The sequence below is a fragment of the Lynx rufus genome, unplaced genomic scaffold, assembly GCF_022079265.1.
Source record: "Lynx rufus isolate CCGP_SWC_20201006 ecotype Redwood Valley unplaced genomic scaffold, mLynRuf1.p SCAF_1, whole genome shotgun sequence".
NCBI classification, from domain to species: domain Eukaryota; kingdom Metazoa; phylum Chordata; class Mammalia; order Carnivora; family Felidae; genus Lynx; species Lynx rufus.
Genome location: NW_025814823.1, coordinates 146818078 through 146833370, shown reverse-complemented (window position 1 = coordinate 146833370; position 15293 = coordinate 146818078). Strand labels below are relative to the sequence as shown.

The following is a 15293-nucleotide window of genomic DNA, read 5'->3' as shown; positions in this document are numbered from 1 at the left end:
ATGGGCTGCCTTGAAGAAAGATAGCCAAGATGTTTAATATTCTCCCTTAATCTTGTGGAAGATCTGGTGAGCAAAGGGTGACTTAGGGACACAGACTTCTTGCCTTCTAGTCTTCAAATTAGTAAACCTAGACAACCAATGGTCCAGGACATCTCAACCACAAGGTGGATATAATGAGTACTACCTATCATATTGCTCCTGGGTGATCTCTCACAGGAGGAATCACTGTAATGCAGAGAAAAATCTCATGGTTAAACAAGAAATCTTGTTTAACTCTGAACTTACCCCAGAGGAGCAATGGCCCCATGTGAATTTATCATTAACCGCCAATTGGATTCCTGAAGCTGGACTTAACTAAGCTTTTTCATGTCATTGCCCCTTAGTGGTGCTCTTTTCTCTGCCTAACTCCTTCCTCATTACTCTAAAACACTGCACTCTCTGTTCCCTTTCCCATGCTCTATTTTCACCAAAGCACATAGATGATGAGCCTTATGAGGAGCCTTTACAGTGTTTCCAAATTTTTGTATTAAACAATGCTGCAAAGGTTGTCCTTGTCCATTCATCTTGGGTGATATTTGTACCAATATCTATATGACAATATCTAGAATAAAAATTGCTGGGTCAAAGAGTATATGCAGTTTTAAATTTTTCTGATAGCTATTACCAAATTATTTTGTAAAGAAGATGGACCTATTCATATTGCCACAGTAGTATGTGAGAGATCCAATTTCCCTACAACCTGGCCAAAACAAATTTTTATCAAACTTTTTAAATCTTTACTGCTGTGGTTGAAAAAATAATGCAGCATATCATTTTTTAATTACTATTTCTTTAATTATGGATGAGGATGAGCAATTTCTCATATGACTAAAAACACATTTCTTCTTCTGCCAACTGCCTACATATCGCATGTGACAGTTTTTAGATAGACTGTGGTCTTTCACTGATTTGTAAAAGTTCTTGTTATATCCAAAGAGTTATTAGCTTTGTCTATCTTATGTTGCTGATGTTTTCCAAATGTGATATTTGTTTTTGTGTAAATAATTTGTTATTTACTCATACCTACCAGTCTGTTCTAGTACGGCTTCTGGATCTTTTCCTTTTTTAAAAAAATATTTTTTAAGCTTTCTTTATTATTTGGAGAGACACAAACACAGTGTGAGCGGGGGGAGGGGCAGAGAGAGAGAGAGAATCTCAAGCAGGCTACGCACTGTCAGCACAGAGCCCAACGTGGGGCTTGAACTCATGAAACCATGAGATCATGACCTGAGCTGAAACTGAGAGTCGGATGCTTAACTGACTGAACCACCTAGGTGCCCCTGGATCTTTACTTTTGCTTAAAACAGGTTTCTCTATTTCTATTTTATTATTCTAAAAATCCTATAATTTCCTCGTTATTTTTTATTTATTTGTTTTTAACATTTATTTATTTTTTGAGAGACAGAGAGAGACAGAGGGTCAGCGGGGGAGGGGCAGAGAGGGAGGGAGTCACAGAATCCGAAGCAGACTCCAGGCTCTGAGCTGTCAGCACAGAGCCTGACCTGACCCATGGGGCGGGGCAGGGGGGCTGGGTGGGCAGTTGAAACCACAAACTATGAGATCATGACCTGAGCTCAAGTCCCACACTTAACCCACTGAGCCACCCAGGCACCCCACCTCTAGTTATTTTTTAAATGTCATTCTCTACATTTCATACGTGCTCTATCTTAACTTTATTTGAGGATAAGAAATGAGGTAGAGGTTGACTCTTACTCTGAATGGACCAATCAGTTGTTTCCAAACCATTTGTTGAATAATCTTTCTTATCCACTGAATTTCCATGTCCATTTTAGTATATTTCTGGACTCTGTCTCCTGTTCAGTGAAACTAGACAATTTTTAAAGCAAAATGCTCCTATCTAACTCACTTTATGGATTTAGTAGGAAATATGTCATTTGGGTAATGGTGTTTTTATTAAGATTATAGAATATATCAGTATGAGTCCCATGGATGTAATATATTAACACCACTTATTTGTATAGTTTTTCATTTGCCAAAGTTTCCCAGAGATAGTCACCCTTTTGATGTGTATAACTATATATCCATTTAATAGATTTTGATATCAAGCTTTGTGATTCCAAGTCAAGTGATCATTCTACCACACGACAGGTGATAGCAACTCAGTAATTTAAAAATAAAAAGATTACAGCTTACATATTATGTATGTGTTTATAATAAGCTATGTAATCTCATTTTTATAAACATAAACACCCCTTAACATTCTTAGAAGAAGAAAGTAGGATATATAGAGAGTGGCAGAAATCAGGTAAATTTAAACATAGATCTGCATTTATGCCCTATTATAGATGACAGATCCATCCAGAGGAGTTTCAGGAAACATAACAGGCAAACACATTCAACAAAGATACTTTGCACTGACCAATGAAATACAACCACCCTGACACATTCAGGGATAAGAAGCCAGCAGTCAATATAAATCAATCAATCAATCAATCAATCAATAAAACCAAAAAACCTGGAGAATACATATAAATACAATATAAATGCATAAATGTATATGTGTGCATATGTGTAGTTTACTAAACCTAGGCTGTCAGAGGAAGCTAGCAAAAATTCAGTAATTATCTCTACTTCCCTTTGTTCTGATTCCCAGAGGGAGTACCAGCCTTGTGTTTTCTGGTAAAGTAGAGACCTATGCAACAATCAGCATGTTTTTTCAGACTACAGCAACTCACCCCCAACAATGAGTGTTTGTGAGTCCTAACTGGTTTCTCTAGGTGGGTGGTGAAATAATCGCCTAACTATATTCACTCATTCTTCTCCTCAAAAGAACCATGTGTCTTGAGAAGTTGGCCTCAGTCACAGGGTAATATCCCATTTTAAATACAGTTTCCAGGGAGGTCTGTCCATGAATGAAGTCAACAAAAAGGCTTAAACTGCACTAGGAAAGAAGAGCTTGGTAATATGACTACTGGGAGACGGCCTTGGTGGATCTCTGTGCTCTCAAGCTCAATTAGTGACCAATTATCAACCACAAAGTACTTATAATAATAAGGTGAGGAAAGAGAGAACAAAGACTATATCTTTTAACATTAATCATATTCAGCCTTAAGTTAGCTTTTTAGGTCCTTTCAAACAGAATTTCCAAGCATGCAGATATAGGTATCTTAGAATATCAGAGACATTCCCCTCCAGTTTGTAAGCACAGAGAATTAGAGGAAACCTACATGTGTAAGTAAACATTTAAATCTAGAGAGATTCTTTTCAAACTTCAGTTTTTTAAAGGAGGAAATACAATTTAGGAATAACTTTTAGTTTATCTACTATGAAAAACAAAACAAAATTTGAGTTCTGACATAAATCCTCAGATTGTCTTAATCTCATCCCTCTTCCCACCAACCATAAGATTAAGGACTGTGGATTTCCTGCTGGAGGAAGTCATTGCTCAATCACTTTGGAATCCATTGGAACCCTTTGCAGTATTAGTTGGGACAGGCATACACAATTGTGAAATATTCCTTTCTTTATTGAGGAATCAGCACTACAAGTCAGTCCCTGAGACCTTCTGCTCGATATGCTCTTACCTCCAAACTACATATTCTCCAAACAGGGAACAGATTTTATCTCAGGAAACTAGTTGTTGCTTCCACTAATGGTTTCCCATTTTTATATTAAACTCACAACATCCTATTTTAGGACTTCACATGAATATTTGCCTGATAGGTTTGGCACAGCTGTCAAGCAGTGCTTAAAATAATTTAGGTCACAGCTTTTAGAAGGAGTCAAAAAGAAAGGGAACGTGAATCAATTAGATATGAAAATTTGAGATCTCAGAGAGACTTAAAGTCCCGTGCTTCCGAGGCAAAGCGAGGAAGCAGGAGAGTTTAAAATGCAGAGTGTAAGTGGCAGCGTCTAGACTGTGCCCCATTCCCCCGGGGTTACTAGCTCAGTCGTTTCATAAATATGTGCTGAGTTCCCACTGTGGGCGGGACCGAGCTAAGGATCCTGATGCCCAGGGACCTAAGTTACACCCCCAGCCCCTTAATGTTTGCGCTCATTGGAATTCCATCAGTCCTGTAATTGACTAAAAATAGTCTTCAAACTGACTTGAACATATTTAAAAAGCCAATATATGGAGCACAGAATAAACTCATGTCATTTTTCTGCCAAAAAAAAAAAAAAAGTCTGCTTGGAGTATATCTTTTTTTTTATATTTTCATTGATTTTATTATTTTTTTATATATATATATATATGAAATTTATTGACAAATTGGTTTCCATACAACACCCAGTGCTCATCCCAAAAGGTGCCCTCCTCAATACCCATCACCCACCCTCCCCTCCCTCCCACCCCCCATCAACCCTCAGTTTGTTCTCAGTTGGAGTATATCTTTACTTTCTCCCTGTCAAAAGGCAAAAACTCCTCCTACCACTCCCAAGAAGCGAGAAAAATGTTTTTCAAACTGTTAATAAGAGCGTTTAGCACCTTCTGGACAGCAGTCGGGTAGCCTGTAACAGCAGCCGGCAGCCTCAGCGCCGGGTGCGAGACCACGGAGCTCACACCAGTGAGCCCCGCCCCGCCCCGCCTTTCCCCGCCCCGCCCCCGCCCCCACCCCCGCCCTCCGGAAAGAGCAAGGCCCCGCCCTTATTGGCCTCTAGGCGGGGACCTGAGGCGCCCCGCCAGCCTCAGGCTGGGCGGACAGCCGGTTCCGCGCAGCAGTTGTCTCTGAGCCCAAGTCACACCCGTCTCGGGCCGAGAGCTGAAGTCCCAGCCCACGTGGCGGCGGCTCGTGAACTCCGGCGCAACGAGGAGCGCCCGGCGCGGTTCCTACCTCCGCGCCCGCTGAGAGAGTGGGGGGTCGGCTGGCGGCCCCAGCCCCTCTAAAGGGCTAGCTTCCTTCCATCCTGGCATGCCTCTTCAGTCGCGTTTGTTGTCGCGTATGGGACTTAAAATATATCTCAAAAGGAGACGCGAAATTCAGCCTCAAACCTCGAAACGTACCCTACCGGCCTTCTCCAGGCTGTTTGCATGCTTCATCCATATCTCTGTTCCTTTCTTACACTTCTTCCACCGTCCCCTTCTTCTTCCCATCTCTTCTCTTCTTTTTCCTCCCGGGGCACTTCTTCCCCCCAAAATTCCACGTTCGCTTGTGTTTTGAAATTGAGTAAGTTTAAACTTTGAATTGGGGGCCTTTCCTTTGCAATATCCTGAGGCAGGGCCCTAGCATTGGGTTCAAGTGGTGAAGGGCTTTAGTACAGTTTCCAAAAGTAAGGCATTCTGTACTATATTTCTGAAAGTAATACTTAAGACTGAACAGCAAGCCCTCCAAAACTTGGATCCGCCCCAGGCCATGGGTCCTTCTCCACCAAGCTGCAGACTTGGCTGAGAGCAGTGAGCACATCCCCGCGGACTTGGGAGCAAGCGCGCTTCCGTACCTCACAAAGGCAAGGTCTCCATTCCTGGTCCTCCAAACCCCTAGATTTACGTCGCATATTCTTAAATTTAAAACTAACGACTAAAGGTTCTTCATCATTGAATGTATGGTTGTAAAAGTGGCTTCCTTGGTTTTTTTGGTGGGCGGCATCGGTTTCCTCCACCTGTGCTGAACTTGTCCATCAGGGGGCGCCCACATCCGCCACAAAACACCCTATTCCTAGACATCTGGGTTCTGCAAGCCCTTAGCACGCCAACTGGGGGCAGCTCCGAGGGAGCTCCCAGCCTCTCTCGCTCCTCCCTCCTTGCCTGCTTCTGCCGATCGGGGAGGCAGGGATTTCACACTAGCCATTCATTTGTCAGCCGTGGGGGAGGGGACGTAGGAGCGCAAGAGACTGAGCAAAGGCTGGGAGAAGGGAAGGGAGGCAGAGAAGATGGAGCCAGAAGACGGAGAGACAAAGATGAGAAACGGGACATAGATAGCAAGACTGTCTTTCAGTCTGTGGGTGTGCGCACGGTGGGACAGCTCTCCCTAGGTTGCTTAGATTTCTCCTCCCTCCCGCTGTATCTCCCGGGGAAAAGCAGGACTTGCTGGGGCACAGCTGGATAGGAGAGCAAATAGTTTAAGCTATGACACTATTTTTCTACCTCGTTCTCCGCTGCCTAACATAGTGGCCGCTCCACGCCCAGTGACACAGACAGCGAGCCGGGACAACCCTGATGCCCCATATCCGCGCGTACTAGGGATGTACGCCCACACCTCTGCAGGGTGGTGGGACGCTCCAGCCTAGGGCGTCCCCTGGGGCTCCCGGCACACGCTCTCCCTGGCCGCTCCGCTAGCCTGTAAAGTTGCTCAACTAGGGCCAAGAGCTGGGAGGGGGTGGGGAGATGGAAGAAAAAGGAGAACTGCTGTTTTCGGGGCGAGAGGGCTGGTCCTAGAGGCCCGAGATTCGGGTCCCCGCGCCACCTTTGTCTGGAGAGCGCTCTGAGCACGGGGTTTGTTCGTTGAGACCACAGTGGAAGGCTCCACTTCGCTCTTCTGGGTGAGATAAAATTCTTGCACATCTCTGATGATTCAAGTCAAGCTTTTCCCGCCCAGGAGCTTCCCAGACCTCCGCGGCACTCCAACAACCCCACCCCCATACCCTGCTCCCTCCCGGCCGTCCTCCGCGCTCCGCGCGCAGGACAAAAGAACCCTGGGGCACCGAGGAGGGCCTTGACAGCCCCCAAGTCCCCAAAGAGACGCAGCCGGGGGACCCTGCCCATCTCCCGACCGGACCTCTTCCCAGACTGCCTGCGGGCAGAGGGGGTCACGTCCGCCCAGGTCCCGGGCTGCTGGGGCGCAGGACCGTCCTGTCAGGAGCTGCCCTTGAACAGCATTCCAGGAACACCAGGTACTGACCACACACCAGGGGCCCGGGAGCCAGGTGGCCCGCACCAAGGCGGCTTCGGGGACTTGCAAGTGGGCAAGTCTCGGGAGTCCCCATTCAAACTTTTGCCTCGAGCAGGTTAACAAAAAACAACAAAAAACAAACAAAAAAAGACGAAGAAGAAAAAGAAGAAGAAAGAAAGGAAAAAGAAAGAAAGGAAAAAGAAAGAGAAAAGAAAAAAAAAAGCTCAAGGTGCCATTGGTCCCTCCTGCTCTCCAGCTCAAGACCCCACGACTTTTCTAAGGGTTCGCTACAATTCTCTTCCCTCCCTTCCCCCAATTCCGTTAGTCCTTCTACCCCCACCCGATTCCGGACTTCTTTTGTCTGCATCTTTTCAGCACCACGGTCCCTCGGTATTCCTCTCTCCAAACGTCCTTCTGAAAGTTACCTGCATTTTTAAAGTGCATATATTTTCTTAACTTCGCCTTACAGCTAGTTCTCTTTGCTTTAATTAAAGTGTTCTACCAATTACAATGTACTTCGTTTTTCTAAGCTCGCTCGTCTTTTTTACCTTTTTTTTTTTTTTTTTTTTTAAGGGGAACAAAAGAAACGTGATTACCTTGAAAGGCGGCTTATTGCAGTTTGGGGGAAAAAATCACCGCAGCGCTGAGCGAGTGGGCTCGGTGTTGCCGGGGCGGGTCACATAGGAAGCGCGGTGGCCTGGGGAAGCGTGAGGAGGGTGCGGGACGGTGCTGAAGGATGCAGGAGGATGCGGGGCTGGCCGCAGATCCCGGTCCCAGCGCCTGTCCACAGCACCTAATGTTCGCGGCTGTTGCTCCCGCCCGCCTGGAGTTCTTCCCCAGAAAGGCTCGGGGCAGCTCGCCTGCAAGTTCAAATGCGGGTTGTGACACCCATCATCATTATATCACTGTACCGTCAGCACCGAGGAGGAGACTCAGCGAGGAGGAGGAGGAGGAAGAGGAGGAGGGTTCATTCACGGGCTCCTGAAGCGCTCCGCAGCTTCAGCCACTCCTAAGAGCCCAGGCTTGGAAAGCAGGCAGAGGGGCGGAAAGGCAGCTCCCCGCGCCTGCGGTAGGGACCGCCTGCCTCCCTCCCCAGGCACTCCCACCTCTCGGCGTTTCTTCCTGACAAGAAGTACCAATCGGCTTGGGGACAGCAACGCTCCCCATTCAGCGACTCACTAAGTAACATCGCGCTGTGTGCACAGAAACCACTGCCCTCCCACCCCTCCCCACCCCCACTTCTCCGCCCCCTGCGCTGCCAGTTCTGGGTTAGGGGAAAGGAGCCCCCAGGCTCTTGTGGGGCAGGCCAGCACTAGACAATTGAGCACCCTCAGTTCTTCTTGGGAGCTAATGAAACTCTGTAAAAATCAGCAGAGAACTCGGTTACAGCGTGTTTACGCGGCCACAGAGCCTGCCTGTCCCATCTGAGGGAAGTGTCATTCTTGCGCCTTCTGCCAACCTGAAAGAGACATTGAGAAAATGAGATCCTTCTAAGACCTAGAGGAAAAGTGTAAGAACTGCCTTTCCCGGGAACTGCCCAAAGGGGAGCCCAACGTCACTGCACAATTTACAAAGACCCTGGTAATAAAGGGCTGGACAGGAAATTCCCCAAAGCAAATCCCTTGTTGGATTTAAACTCTTACTCTGCCACAAATGTACATAAGTCTCGATTCTGCTTTCTTCCTTCTTCCTTTCTCTCAATTTTTCAAAGTGTCCCTCATGGTAGAATATTTAATGATTTTTCTGAGTAACAGACTGCTTGGATGTACCAATCCCCTTCCTTGTGGTCAGGAAATGGGACCCTAATCTTTCATGAGTTTATGTGATTTTTGTTTTCAGCCAGGCCCACCAACTATGTAAACAACATCAACACAAGGAAGAGTCCTCTGCATTGTGTTACAAAAGATTTCCTATAGGACCTTAGAGAGCCAAGGGTCAACCAGTTGCACAAAGGATTTCTGCCCCTTAGAAAAGAGGGACTTTGTATTTTCCTTTTCTTTGAAGTCAAGTATGAGTTTATACAATGGGAAGAAAATAAGTCCAAGGTGCCTATCAGTTTAACACTGGGGACACTGGAATGGATAGCAAACGTTTCTTTCTACACAAACATGGAAGCACCCTCATAATTTTTCTCACTGATGTCTCTACTTAGAAAATTATATCAAACACAACAGTGAGGATTAAAGAAAAAAGTTGAGTTTCCCTCTGAATTTCTTTGAGTAGGTGGGCCTTACACTCACACTTTAAAACTTGTAGAAGCCTAGACTTCTGTACATGCACATCTACCATGTTTCTTTCCAAAGTTTCTTTTGCAAACTGTATGCATTCTGCATGATGCTACATTTTAAGTGATAAACAAGTCGAAGTTTTGTTAGAATTTCAGTTCTCAAAATGTGTGTTATCCATTTCTTCTCAGTTATATATTTATCACCTCATGACAGTAAATAATGTAACTATTAATTATAGGATTTAGGAATCAATTTTTTGTTTGTTTGATAATGACAATGATTTATTTATTCTTAGTATAGTTATCATACTACTATTCTTAACATTGAAGTTCTATTTCATTAAATATTTAGAATAACAGAGTCACAGAACAGAATCGGATTTCAACCTTTAGATTCAACAGATAAGCAAACTAAACCTCAGAAAGTGACTTTTCCTAAAATCACCCAGTTAAAAGCAGAGCTGTTACCACAACACAATTCCTCACACTGGGTACAGTGGTCTTTTCAGAGCTCCTCAGAACAACTTTATAATCAAGATCACTTCATTCAAAAAGGGTGAAAAATGAAATTAAAGAATCTTTATTGGAATTTATACTGCAGGCATTAGGATAGACCTTTCTCTGAAACATTTTGAAGTATATACTATTGTTCTCATTCTTAAATTTGAGTAAATCTAGTTGAGTTCCGAAGAGTTTATATGTCTTGCCCAAGGGTACTTTCTAAGTGGTAGATCCGCCCATCTGAAAAGCTTATTATCTCTCTATTACCCTGCTCTCCCTTCATCATACAGCTAAGTAAAACATTCCTACAAAGGAAACCTAATAGCAGATTAATATCCATTTTCAAGGAAATGTTAATACATTAACAGTCACTATAAGTAATGCCATCTTTACATGATAAAACATGAAGAAAAATTAAGGGTCAGAGACTACTTACATCCTGAGATATTTTCCTTTATCTTGCCAAATGTATTCCTCTAGCCTTCTAACATTTATAGTTCCTTATAATGTCCATGGACATTACAACTCTTGGCCGAGGAGCAGTATTATTGGGCAAAGGTACTTTCTCAAGAAGACTTCACCCGTCAGAAAACGGACAATGTTGAAAAGCTTTATACCACATGTTTTCCCTTTAGTTTGGCTTGTAACGTTATTTAGAAAATTAAACACTTCTTCAGGCTGTCAAATAACTAAAATGAAGTGACACCCCTGAATATCAGCTTGATTTCTCCAAGGCAGATTTTCCCCTTCAGGTACCTATAATGGAGAGGGAGTAAAAAGGAAAACATATAAGGTAGGTTCAGAATAGAGTCTACAGCTGTATTATTTATATTTAACTGTCCCTGAGGCCTTCTCCCTCTCTCTCTCTCTCTCTCTCTTTTCCCCCTCTCCCTCCTTCTTTCCCCCCTCTCTCCCTGTCTCCCTCTCTCTCTCTTCATGAAGACAAAGAGAATGACAGACCAGTTATTTCTGATTCTCCCATGTCTGAAAAAATATCACAAGGTTTTGAATGGGAAAGTGTGTCTTTGTAACTTTTATTTGTCCACTACACTAATTTGTAATGTAAAACTAATTTGTTCATTACACTCAAGTCTGAATCAAACAGCAGTTAAAATCTCATTCTGTGTATCCCCCTTTAAATCATGGCCTTATACTGGGGATGCTCTGTATGTAAATTCCATACTCTCAGGTAGTATAGATAAAGCAAGATCATCGTTGCTAGCGCTGGTGTCTACAAGAAACCAGAAACCAGAGTCTATGTGCCTTGCTTCGTTGCCTTGATCTTGTCTTCAGGAACTTGGCAGAGGTCAGGGGCATCTAGCCAATGACTTGAACAAGAAAGGTGTAGCTGGCAGGTAGGTCTCCAGGGAATTTCATTATCTCCATCTAAACCTCCCTCTGAGCTTTAGGATCACATTTCAGACTTCTCCTTTTTTATTGATCAGGTGAAGTGTTCTTAGACATGGTATCATCTTTTGCTTCATTGGGGATGACAAGGTTCCAGCCCCACTTACGTTCAGAAAACAGGTTCACATTTCAAGTCCCTGGTCTGGCTGATCCTGGACACAATGGAGCAAATATCCTCTCTGGAGGGTGAAACACTGTGACATTAAAAAAATTCACCTTTAGTAATTTCACAGTGCCTAGAAAAAGGAAGCCAACCCCTAAAATTGCTTCATTATTTTGTTGTATTTCATTTTTTTTTATAATTTAGGGACAGATATTTTACCCAACACTTTAAATGCTTTTTGCTTTTTTAGGAAATGCAGAAGTAATATGAGGTCTTTGCTGCCTTCTTTAAAAAATAAAAGAAACTCTACAAAAGGCAAAGTGATGGTGACGATCTCATTACTCTTTAGCCTGAAGTATATAAATTACTCAGAGAAATTAAACATAGACAAATATCTTTAGAAAGCCATGAAAACTTTGATTTTTCCCAGGGTGAAACTTGGCTCCCCAGTCCCCAAATCAAAATGTTACAGTAAAATGTTGCTTCCAATAAAAGGTTTTTTTTTTTTTTTCTTTGCTGTAAATGTCCTGTTCATGGTTGGGCAGATTATTCCAGAACTTAACTGGAAGACCATCTACATCACGACGGAACTATGCAAGCTAAAGCCAAGTCCCAACATGGAGTGATGGGAAAGGCTGGGCTTTCGAGAGGAGATGACTTCATTAGGGAGAAGAGAGGCTCTCTGAGTCGGTCCACAAGGCAGCCAAATGGCTCAGCACATCTGCACTCACCCCCGGGAGGCTCTGGAGCAGAGTACCAAAAATGTCATCATTTTTATAAAGAAAAAGATTAAGGCATAGATGAAGCAGTCCAGCTAAACTGAATCAGAGATAGTATCACCACCCTTACTCTCCTCCTTAGTCACTTTCTCAAAGTTTTTTCTTTCCTTTCCACAACCTGAGAAATATAGGTCATTTTTTATAAAGCATTTTGTCTCACTGAACCAAGATGAGCTGAAGAATTTGATTTCTGAACACAAGGAAGTGGTAGAAAGTTTACAGTCTATGTGGCAGGGCAGAGAACAACGCGGAGGTTTTCTTAAGAGGCAAAACTTTTGCAGGTGCTATTGATTTTCAGTGAATACCAGATTCCATTTATTTAATTAGAGTACAATGGGACCCAGAGACAAGAAGTTTAATGAAAGCACGATGGATGGAGCCAAAAGCCACCACAGCAGCATTACTGTCTCTGGTGAGCAAAGGTGGAAAGTGTGACTGGAAACAAAGGAAGTTCTAAGTAGTGAGAAGAATGTTTGGAGAACTCTAGTATGGGTATCAGAACAAGACACAGAAGTAACGAGCAGACATTCCATTTTAGTTTTTCCAGTAAAAAGTATTGCAGGACTAGTTGAATTCCAGAGGCTTTACGCTTTTGTCAAAAAATATGAATGATCCCATTTTAACCCTGAAATTCAAAGGACATCAAATATTTGCTATAACGCATCAAGAAAAAAATTAGAGAAGAATACCTATAAGACTCAGCAAATACTTATCACAAACAGACTGCTCTCAATTTCATTTCTATTTTCTTTGTTCAATTCAACAAGCATTTACCAAACACTGTTAATGTGTACTGTTTTAGACCTTAGGCATTCAGGCATTACTCAAAAGGTAAGAATTGCTTCTCTGCCTAAAAAAGTTTGTAATCTCTACAGAAAAAAAATAATTTCTTAGAGTAGCCTAGGTTATTTATCTATGTAATGACTAATGAAGTTAAAGGGAAAAAAAAAACCAACCATTTTTGTGTGTGTGTGCCCATTGGCTGGTCTAATCAGCCATCTTTTAAAAACATGTCACTGACTACAAATGAATCAGGGGAGAATGATAGCTCAACAAATCTCCCTTACTGGAAAATCACTTGCATGCACAATTCTATTGACATTGAATCCCAGGCATTAATCTTGTTGTATGCAGAGAAATTTGTGTTTCTTATTTTTCCATAATAAAAATAGTCCATTAGATGTCATGTACTTAGGGTGCATTTTAAGGGTTTTTTTTTTTTAATGTTTATTTATTTTTGAGAGAGAGAGAGAGACAGAGTGACAGCAGGGGAGAGGCAGAGAGAGAGAGAGAGAGAGGGAGACACAAAATTCAAAGCAGGCTTCAGGCTCTGAACTGTCAGCACAGAGCTCAACATGGGGCTTGAACCCATGAACTGTGAGGTCATGACCTGAGCTGAAGTCAGACGCATAACTCACCGAGCCACCTAGGCTCCCCAAAGTTTCTAAAGGTCTTCTAGAGTGAATAATTCAAACCAAAGTTGAATGGTGGAAGGAAAGCATTAAATATCATCCTAACAAGAAAAGGAAGTTCAGAGAAATTGATCACTCCAAGAATACAAGGGTCTCTGGCTGTTGGATATGAGTATCTAATGTAGGCATTAGAAAACAAGAGAAAAGAACAAGGCAATAAAAATTCTTCTTAGTCATCACAAACCTGAAATAATTTGATTTTAAATATTGCATCGAATTTACAGGCATCCTCAAAAATCCAGTTCAGGGGTGCCTAGGTGGCTCAGTCAGTTGAGAGTCCGACTTCAGCTCAGGTCGTGATCTCACAGTTTGTGGGTTTGAGCCTCATGTCAGGCTCCGTGCTGACAGATCAGAGCCTAGAGCCTGCTTTGGATTCTATGTCTCCCTCTCTCTGGCTCTTCCCTGCTTGCACTCTGTCTCTCTTTCTCTCAAAAATAAATAAACATTAAAAAAAATGGAGTTGAGTATGTGTAACAGCCCTTCGCATCCCCCATTTCTGCAACTCTTTTGGGAATGTTTGTCTCTTTTTCTCTCTGGAAGTAGCTACCTGTGACTGCCTCCTTTCCCCATATCATCTCACACAATATCTATCTCTTCTCTCCTGTTAACATATAGCATCATGTATGTTCAAGGTGTATAATGTGAGGACTTGATACATGTATATACTGTGAAATATTTACCCCAATTAAGTTGGTTAACACATCTTTTATCTCCATAATTACCATTTTGTTGTTGTTGTTATGGTGAAAACATTAAAGTTCTACTCTCATAGTGACTTTTAAATATGTAATACAGTACTGTTAACTACAGTCACTATGTTGTACCTCAGATCCCCAGAACTTATTCATCTTATAACTGAAAGTTTTTATGCTTTGACCAACATCTCCCCATTTCCTCCAACCCTTAGGCCCCGGGTGACCACCATTCTACTTTCAATATGCTAAAAAGGCCCGCCATGTATGACAAGCCCACAGCTAACATCATACTTAATGGTGAAAGGTTGAAAGCTTTTTCTCTAAGGTCATGAAAAAGACAAAAGTGTCCATTCTCACCACTCTTGTTTAGCCCAGTACTGGATGTCTTAGCTAGAGCAATTAGTCAAGAAAAAGAAATAAAAGTCATCTAAATCAGAAAGGAAGAAGTAAAATTGTCCCTGTTGATGAAACAATCTTGCATACAGAAAATCCTAAAAACATCACCAAGAAACTCTCAGATGTAATAAACCAATTCAGTAAAGTTTCAGTAAAAGTCAACATACAAAATCAGTTGCATTTCTATATAGTAACAACTACCTGAAAAAAAAAATAAAGAAAACAGTCCCGCGAGCAGTGGCATCAAAAACAATACCATACTTAAGTATAAATTTAACCAAAGACGTGAAAGATCTATGCACTGAAGACCATAAGACCTTGAGGAAAAAACTGAAGACCCAAGTAAATGGAAAGATATCTTGGAAAAGTTCAAATTGTGAAAATGTCCATACTATCCAAAGCTATCTATAGATTCTCTGCAATCCCTATCAAAATTCCAATGTAATTTGACACAGAAATTTAAAAGGAAAAACAAAAAAACCACAGTATCTGTCTTAGTTTGGGTTGTCACAGAGGCAAGACTCATTTAGGAGTCAAGACCAAGAAACACCTACAGAGAAGACGCAGTGAGACAGGGAAGGAAAAGAGGCTAGTGGAGGCATTTCAAGCAGGTTGTCACTACAGGGAATTGGAGCTGATTCTCACTGAAGAATGCTGAGAAACAGTAGAGAACATGCACGGCCCCCCTTCTGGGAGATTTATAACCAACTTGCTATTGGCTGAAGGCTTTTCCAAAAAGTGTTAATCCCCTGCCACTTCTGTGTGAGTGCAGGCAGACTGGGCTCTGGTGGCCAGAGAAGGCTCTTTTTGTGTTTTGTTTTGTTTTGTTTTGTTTTGTTTTGTTTTGTTTTGTTTTGGTTTTGTTTTGTTTTGCTTTAAAGATTAT

The 15293-nt window shown here is 42.5% G+C and overlaps 1 protein-coding gene and 1 long non-coding RNA gene across 6 annotated transcripts in view; both read right to left on the bottom strand.

Moving 5' to 3' along the window:
* The window catches only part of VCAN (versican), a 130455-nt gene extending 122614 nt beyond the window's left edge, over positions 1-7841 (bottom strand). For 2 of the 4 annotated variants that reach the window (XR_006963730.1, XM_047088694.1), the window contains exon 1: positions 7424-7841. The gene's annotated coding sequence lies outside the window, so the exon portion shown is untranslated. The remainder of the gene's footprint in view (positions 1-7423) is intronic. The other 2 variants (XM_047088688.1, XM_047088703.1) reach the window with 2 other exon arrangements.
* A 216-nt stretch (positions 7842-8057) lies between these two features.
* Positions 8058-15293, bottom strand: part of LOC124518687 (uncharacterized) — a 29756-nt gene continuing 22520 nt past the window's right edge. For both annotated transcript variants that reach the window (XR_006963735.1, XR_006963733.1), the window contains exons 2-3: positions 11070-11156; positions 8058-10311 (exon numbers count right to left, since the gene is read on the bottom strand). This is a non-coding gene — a long non-coding RNA (uncharacterized LOC124518687). The remainder of the gene's footprint in view (positions 10312-11069; positions 11157-15293) is intronic.